The sequence below is a fragment of the Halichoerus grypus genome, chromosome 7 (genome assembly GCF_964656455.1).
Source record: "Halichoerus grypus chromosome 7, mHalGry1.hap1.1, whole genome shotgun sequence".
Lineage (NCBI taxonomy): Eukaryota > Metazoa > Chordata > Mammalia > Carnivora > Phocidae > Halichoerus > Halichoerus grypus.
Genome location: NC_135718.1, coordinates 81,181,740 through 81,189,825, shown reverse-complemented (window position 1 = coordinate 81,189,825; position 8,086 = coordinate 81,181,740).

The following is an 8,086-nucleotide window of genomic DNA, read 5'->3' as shown; positions in this document are numbered from 1 at the left end:
AATAGTAGTAATGAACATTTATTTACAAGTAAAGATGGTTCAGACACTATGTTAAATGCTGTGCATGAAGGATATGTTTTAACCTTCATAATGACTTCATGGGCTAGATATAATTCGTACACCCATTTCACAGTTCCAGAAATCAAGGCATGCAGAAAATTTATTACTGTCAAAATCACAAAGCTGATCAATGGAGACTCAGCTAAAACAAAATCTCTCTAATAAAGAACTCTGGATTCTTAACCATTCTCTTACAGTGTATTTCCCGATATTAAAGTTTCTTACAAGAACTTCTTACAAGCCACCAGATGCTTCCCACTGTATTAATTTCCAACAGGTCCAAGGCCCTGCCACTCTCTATGACTGTCAGCTTTCAGCTCTGCATTCTTGGGACACTGCACTAGCAAAGGGACTCTGAAACGCTGGCATTACCTGGGGCAATTTAAGGTACATAACATAATTAATGCCGATAATGATGGGATAATAGTTAATGCTCACTGAAGATTTAACACATGTTGTAAATAGGTCCCAATCCATTTCAGAGCCACATACAAAATATGAAAACAGTCTTACCAATGGTCATGTGGGAATTAAAAAGTTTTTTTTTTTTTCTTAACTAGAAAGTATTCTCTCCTTTCATCATCTGTGTAATTCCAGCTGAACCTTAATGCTTAGCTTAGAAATAATTCCTCTAACCATTGTGTCAATCATTGGAGTGCCCACCAATCCCACCTTTGCTACAGTTACACCATATTTGGCCCACATTTGTGGTTTAAACGACTCCAACCTTCTCCTTTGTGTCCAAGGAGAGCACCAAGAAAGCAGGGGCTTGCCCATCTTGTACTATTTCCAAACAACAATGGATAATAGGTAATAGGTTACATACATCAACAAGTTGGCCACATTTCTATTATCTCTTCATCCTTGGGCATTCAGATTACGGACAATTTCTAATTTAGGGAAGCTCAGCAGAGCTGGAGTAACACCCTCTTGGATGCTCTCTTTTCTCAGCTATGGTCATGAGGGATGCTCAGGGTCCTACCGACAGGGGCCTGCTTCACCATGGTTCTGAACCTGGTGGCCCTTTTCCATCTTGCAGCTTCTTCCGAAGCCATGGAGATGCTCAGCATGTGAAAAAGCACAGGTTGGAAATGGGGAGAAGCTAACCAGACATAGTTCTCAACTTCCCATCAACTAGATGAATCATTCATGGAGGTAGTCTGGAATTTTCTTAGAGGGCCTGGTGTAATTTTTATGGGTTGCCTACCCTGGTGTCCTCAATAATGCACGTCCTTCCCACTCCCTCTTTACTGCTTTTTTGGATAAAGTCTCAAATAAACTATGTAGCCCCAATCCTTGACTCAGGCTCTGCTTAAGAGAGTTGTCAAACTAAAACAACTCAGAAAATATAAAACTCCTTTTTATCTAGAGTAATTTAAGCTGTACCTTCCAAAACTTCTTTTTCTCACTGCTCTTGGGACCTGAACCTGCATCCCACTTTGCTTGAGACGGAACTGTCCCATGACAGCTGCAGGGGCAGGATGTGACACTTGTCCAACATGCATTCCTGTCTGCATCCTCACAGGCAGCCCCCTCACAGAGCCCTGGGCCAGTTCTGCTTCTGACTACATAGCTCTCCCTCTGGACCGTGACATGAAGCACCAGAAGGCAGGTCCACTGCAACCGAATCTCAATTTAGCCATCTATTATTACTTAAATAGGCCTCTTATTCATTAGCATAGTTGGGCAGTCTTTGACTTCTGAGTCATCTAAAAAAAATATATATCCTAGGCAAATGCTATAAGTATAATTGTAATCATTCATTATGGCTATGAAGAGGAAAATCAGCTTGGGGCGCCTGGGTGGCTCAGTCGTTAAGCGTCTGCCTTCGGCTCAGGTCATGATCCCGGGATCCTGGGATCGAGCCCCGCATCGGGCTCCCTGCTCAGCAGGAAGCCTGCTTCTCCCTCTCCCTCTCCCCCTGCTTGTGTTCCCTCTCTCGCTGTGTCTCTGTCTGTCAAATAAATAAATAAAATCTTTTTTTAAAAAAGAGGAAAATACAGCTTGAGGGATGAAGGAATGAAGGTGTCTGTGGGGGGCTTACTATTGTAAGACATGCTAATTCTGGCATGTTTACCCAGAATTATCAGTGTTATTCTCCAGCTACCCCAGACACATTTGTACGACCGGTGCTGCCTCCTGGACTCAAAACTGCTTCTCATTACTGAAGCGACTCATGCCCTTGTAGACGCATTCACTCCCACTTGTCACTGCCCCATTTTACTGGAAGCTCTACTAGGCAGTTCAGGGGTGCCTTCAATGGCCTGATGTTGGAGAACATTCTTCAGTGTTACTACTTAGCTAGTGGAGCTGTGTGGACAAGGGAGATGCTCCTGCAGACGGAACTGGGGGAAAAACGTAACCCCAGCATTAAAAGTTAGATGCATCGAATCCCTTTGTCCCTGGATAGATTGGTTGATTACATATTTCTAACTGAATAACCTATGGAATCCATGAAATGAACACATTTTCTACAGATGTTGTGCGGGAATAGACCACTTTTAGCCGTGTGTCGCTATAACAAACCAGTGTGTATGAGGGAAAAGGTATGATAGTCTCTACTTTACCAGTGAATAAAGTTTGGCTTTTGCTCAAGGTCACAGCATCTATTTCAGGACAGTGCCCAAAAAATGGTCCCTTACACAGTGAATTTTGAGAACAAAATAATGTAAAGTACTATTTTTTTCAATTGAAATGCATTATTTGTTTATATATTTTTGTGTATCAATTATATATGTATGTGTATAATATATTTTTAATCCTTCCTTTAATCAGTGTCCTGAAACTTGAATACTGTATGGGTGATTTAAACAACATACAATTATATTGTTCCCTTAATAGTGACTGAAATTATAGTTATTTTAGTGTTAATGTCACATGTATAAATTAAGTTTCAACACCTCATATATAGTGCTTATTCAGCTACAAGACCAAAATAAATTTTACAAATTAATCATACACAAAATTACCAAAGCATGTAAAATTCTAATTAAGAACAAGATTTTAGCATGATGGATGATTATTTTAATTGGAAATAAATCACCAATTTAAGACATAAATTAGAAAAAGTCTTGTACCACGTTTTGTTCTGTTTGACCTTTTTTTCTTTTCTCTGACTTCAATAATATTATACTTTATCTTTTTTTACAATTTCTCTGCCATACCACATAAAATTAATAATGTTAAGTCTTTATTTGCTAGGGAAAAATAAAAAGTTAGGGTTCGAACTTACCAAAACCCCAGTAAGAAGAAATTGCCACTTTTGGGACCTGCCATTTATTAACACTAAAACTGTATTTTTCACCAATGTACCATTAAACTTTAGTGTCAATGGAAAGTGTATTAAATGAATACCTAATCCAAATTTTGTTTTGGGAGCAAAAGGCCTAATATATATGTAATACCACTTGGTAAGAAAATATAGCAAATTGATACATCTCAGTAGGTGTCAGATTCAAGACCTGTACCAATTCAGAATGTAAATCAATGCTGCTATTTGAAAAGTAAGCTTTATTTAAGATTTATGGAGGTATAATGTGCATTGAATACAATTTACCAACTTGAAGAGTACAATTTGAATAACGTTTCTAGTTGGCTTTTTTTTTAAACCACCCAAACAATCCTACAATATTGCAGTCGTCATGCTCATAGAAAGTTCTCTGTGCCCTTCTGCAGTCAAGTCCACACTTCACTCCCACTCCTAGCTCTCTGTCATTACAGTTTGACTTTGCTAGAATTAGTACAAATGGAATCAGAGCAGGTGTCGTGGTTTGTATGTGTCTTTGCTCCCCTAGTTAACTGGTTTTGAGATTTGTCCATTTTATTGCATGTATCACTTGTTTGTTCCTTTTCTTGTCTTGCTAGTTTCTTTCCTCACCAGGTCCCAAGGAAGAAAGCTGTTATGCACATATGGGTAAATATTTCTCTGTGGACTTATTACTTTTTATTTCTCTATATCACACTATATCCTAACTTAGGAGAAACTACACCCTGTTGTCAAAATGGCAAGAGCAGTTTGCGTTCGACCACCAACATATGAGACTTCTTCCTGTCCTGTGATCACAACTCTTAGGGCAATTTTTTATTTTAGACGTTCTGGTAGATGCATAGAAAAATACACTGTGGTTTTCATTTCATTTCTTTAGTGACAAATGGTGCTGTGCCAATTTTCTTGTGTTCTCCTGTAATAAAAATAGTCTTTGGTAAAATGAAAACAAATAATTACTCATTTTCTTATTTTGCGGTCTGTTCCTTTTTAATATCGGGATGTGTTTTTTTATATATTCTAGAACCAATTCTTTACTGGATATATATTTGGCAAATATAATCTACATTCATGACTTGTGTTTTACTCTGTAGAGTATATCATTTTAAGAATAAATTTTTAAATTTTAATAAAGTGCATTGTATGGGTTGTTTTTCTGGTGATTTCTTCATTCTGGGCCCTATGTAAGAAAACTGTTCCTACCCCAATGAGGAAAAAAAATTCTTTCTCTTTTTTTAAGTGTTATATTTTCAGCTCCTTACATTTAGATCTGTGATCCATTTCTAGTTAGGTTTTACATGGAGTAAAATGAGGTTTCAGTGTTTTCCAAATGATCCCAAACCATTTGCTGATTATTGTTTCTGACAATATCTTGGACATTCATAAAAAAATGTCATGTGGCAATATATATTGAGGTCTATTTATGGACTCTCTTTTCTGTTCTGCTGCTCTACATATTTAAACATCCGCCAAAACCAAAATGTCTGGATTTCTGTAGCTTTTTTTAAAATCAGACTACACTTGGCTACACCTTTTTGAAATTGTTTTAGGTGGTGTAGTTCCTTGGGATCTATAGAGATTTTAGATTCAACCTGCAAAGTTCTAACCATAGTAGACTGCTGGGATTTTGGTCGGGCTTGCCCTGGATTTATTTTGAAAGAAATGACATCTTAATAACACTGAGTCTGCACAGAGCACAGGTCTGCTACATTACTTGAGTTTTGTATTGCTTTCGTTGTCTGACAAAGTCTTTATTTCACCTTAGTTTTTCAAGATAATTTTGCTGGATAAAAAATCTTAAGTTGACTTTTTCTCCAGAACTTTAAAGATGTCTCTCCATTATCTCCTGATTCGCAGGATATCTGACAGGCAAATTTTTATTGTCATTCTTATTGTTCCTCTGTGTATACGGATCTTTCTTCCTACTGTTTTGTATTTATCACTTGTTTTCAGCCATGTGATTTTGGTATTCCTTACTGGAGTTTTATGTCGCTCCTGATTCATTGAGCATCTTTTATTTGTGGGCTTCTCGTTTTCATCAAATCTGGAATAAGTTCATCCATTATTTCTTCAAATATATTTGTAGTGCCCTCCTTCTTCTGGGACACTATAAATGTGTGCTAGATACAGGGTACTGATGCTCTGTTGATTGTTTAAAGATTAATTTCTCTGTTCTTTATTTTGGATAAGACCTTTGCTCTGCTTTCAAGTCCATGAACTGTTACTTCTGGGGTATTCTTTCATCTCTATCTGGTAATTTTTTTCAGGTGTTGTATTTTTCATTTCCAGCATTACCATTTTTTTGGAACGAATCATCCACATATTGTCCATGTTTCCCTCTATATTCTTGAACATATAAAGTCATTTATAATGACTTGACTAGCTCTTTGAATACCTTTGGTTACTAGTTCCATCATTTCTATGATTTTTTGTATCTCTTTCTATCAATGGTCTCCCAATTATTGGTCTTGTTTTCCTGCGGTTTTTTTGCATGAATGATAATATGTGTTTAGATGCCAACATTGTGTATTATACATTATTGTTTGCTTAATTCTGCTGTGTTCCTTTACAGAGTGTTACGTTTTGTTCCGGCACAGAGCTAAGTGACGTGGAATTAGATGTCTGTGAGGATTCTTTTGTTAAGCTTTGTGAGGGTACCTACCTCGTAACCTACTTAGGCAACATGCTTCTGAGGACTTTATCTGATGCCTTCTCGTGTTATAAGTTCTTTCCCCCACTGACTTTTGGAAAGAAAATATTGCCAGCCCTCTGCAATCCATAAAAGGATCTACCTATCCCTTTCTGTGGATTTTCCCGTGTGGAGTAGTTAGGTGCCTCTTACCAGCACACACTTCCGTGCTTAGCCGAATATTCCTGATATCTTCATGCAGATCTCTGGAACTCTCTTTCTATGTTAGCCCACCGATCTCCAGGATTCTCCACACATTCTAGCTGCTCTGCTCTTGGGATCTTGGAAATCAGGCTCCTCAACTCATCATGAATGTCGGGTTCTCTGCGTTTCACTTTCCTGGGGTTCATGCCAGAAAGCAGGTGCTTTCTGTAGGCTTACCTGTTTCTCTTGTCTCAGGAATCACATTGCTCTGCCACCTGCCACCACCAATGTCTGAAAACCAGCTTCCCATTTTGTGAGTGTTTGCCTGCTTTTTGAGGTAGGAGAGTAAATACAGCCCCTGTTACTTTCCCTCATTCTATTGTTTTAAATTGTCGGCCTGCACATCTGTGTCTGGTATGTGAGCTATTGAAAGGCTTTATTGGCCCAGTGGGCAATGTTTTCTGGCTCTTACTTGACAGAAACTTGATCATAAGCACACAAATTTGGACAATGTGATCTATAATATGGTTCTGTAATGTCATATTCAAAATTAGAAAGGGTATTTATCATTTGTATACACACAGTCTTTTCAAAAGGTGGAGAAACTTCACAGAGCCTCAAGCACATTCCTATTGGGCTGGGGAGGAAGGAAAAGAATTGGGTATCTCGCCACAGCGAATCGACGGACCTCAGTGTGAGCAATACTGTTCAGAGCCATACTGAGTCTCGATGGAAGAAGTTCTTGTTTCATTAATATTAATATGAAGCAATTAGAAGATGGCTTCCTCTATTATATTATTACTGTCTTCATCATTTTAATATGTACTCATTTAATGTCAGGGTGGGAATTGTACCACGGAGAGGTCTACTCTTGGAATAATGAATATCTCCTACTTTTCAAAAAATCAATGTTCCTTACTTAAATGATTTTTTTTCTATCATCTTTTGAGAGTATATATCTTCTCTAAGCACTCTTTTGATGAAATAGGAATAATTATATTGGTCTCAGGAGGAGGCCACAAAAATATCATAAAATATCTTCTTGGTGGAAGATTGAAATATGATAGCTTCTTTGTTCTCCAAGGAAGGTTTTTATAGGACTGCATAAGATGAAAACTGGTCTTTTGGAAAGAGTGATGTAGAAATAATGTAAATAAATAACTAAATAGAGAAAAGCTATTGTGTAAATAGTGTAAAACAATTAAATGATTTTTTTCCAAGGAAAATCTTACAATGTAGGCTTTGCATTTTCAAACGTAGGAGAAAAGATAGGTGATATTTTCAGGTAGAAAAGAGAGGAGTAGCAATTGAACAAAAATGTGTCATTTACACAGCATCTAAAATTTCCTCAGTCAAAAAATAAACATATCAACCGATATGAAGAAATAAGCAAGTCATAATTTATAATCAAATAATTCATGAAAAAATCTAATAAATTACAACATATGAATAGGTTTTAAGTAAGAGCTACAAATAATTAAGGTGGTATTTATGTTAAAATTTCTACTTGGCACTTGACAACATAAACAACGTTTGCCTCCCCATCAAAAGTCTCACAGTTACTCTTTAAGGATCCTCCAGGCAAACTTAATTATATTGAACTTGGCATAAAGGTTATTACTTATCATAATGACAATGATGCACAATGTCCTATCTGGATTCATGACCCTGAGCATCAGTTGGTGACTCTGTGGTGACACATAGCACTAATAAATAAATAAAGTGGCTTCTCTGCTCTGCAGTGTTCTTCTGATATGTGACACCTGGCAATATATTACTAAAGAATCATGGTACCAGTGATGTATTGAAATAAAACACCAGAGAGTCACTTCCTTGGTGATGTATTGAACCTTCACAGAGTCTTGGAGATCTAAGAATGCATTTCCAAAGCCCGGCCATGGACCTATTTGAAGAATAAAATCAATTTT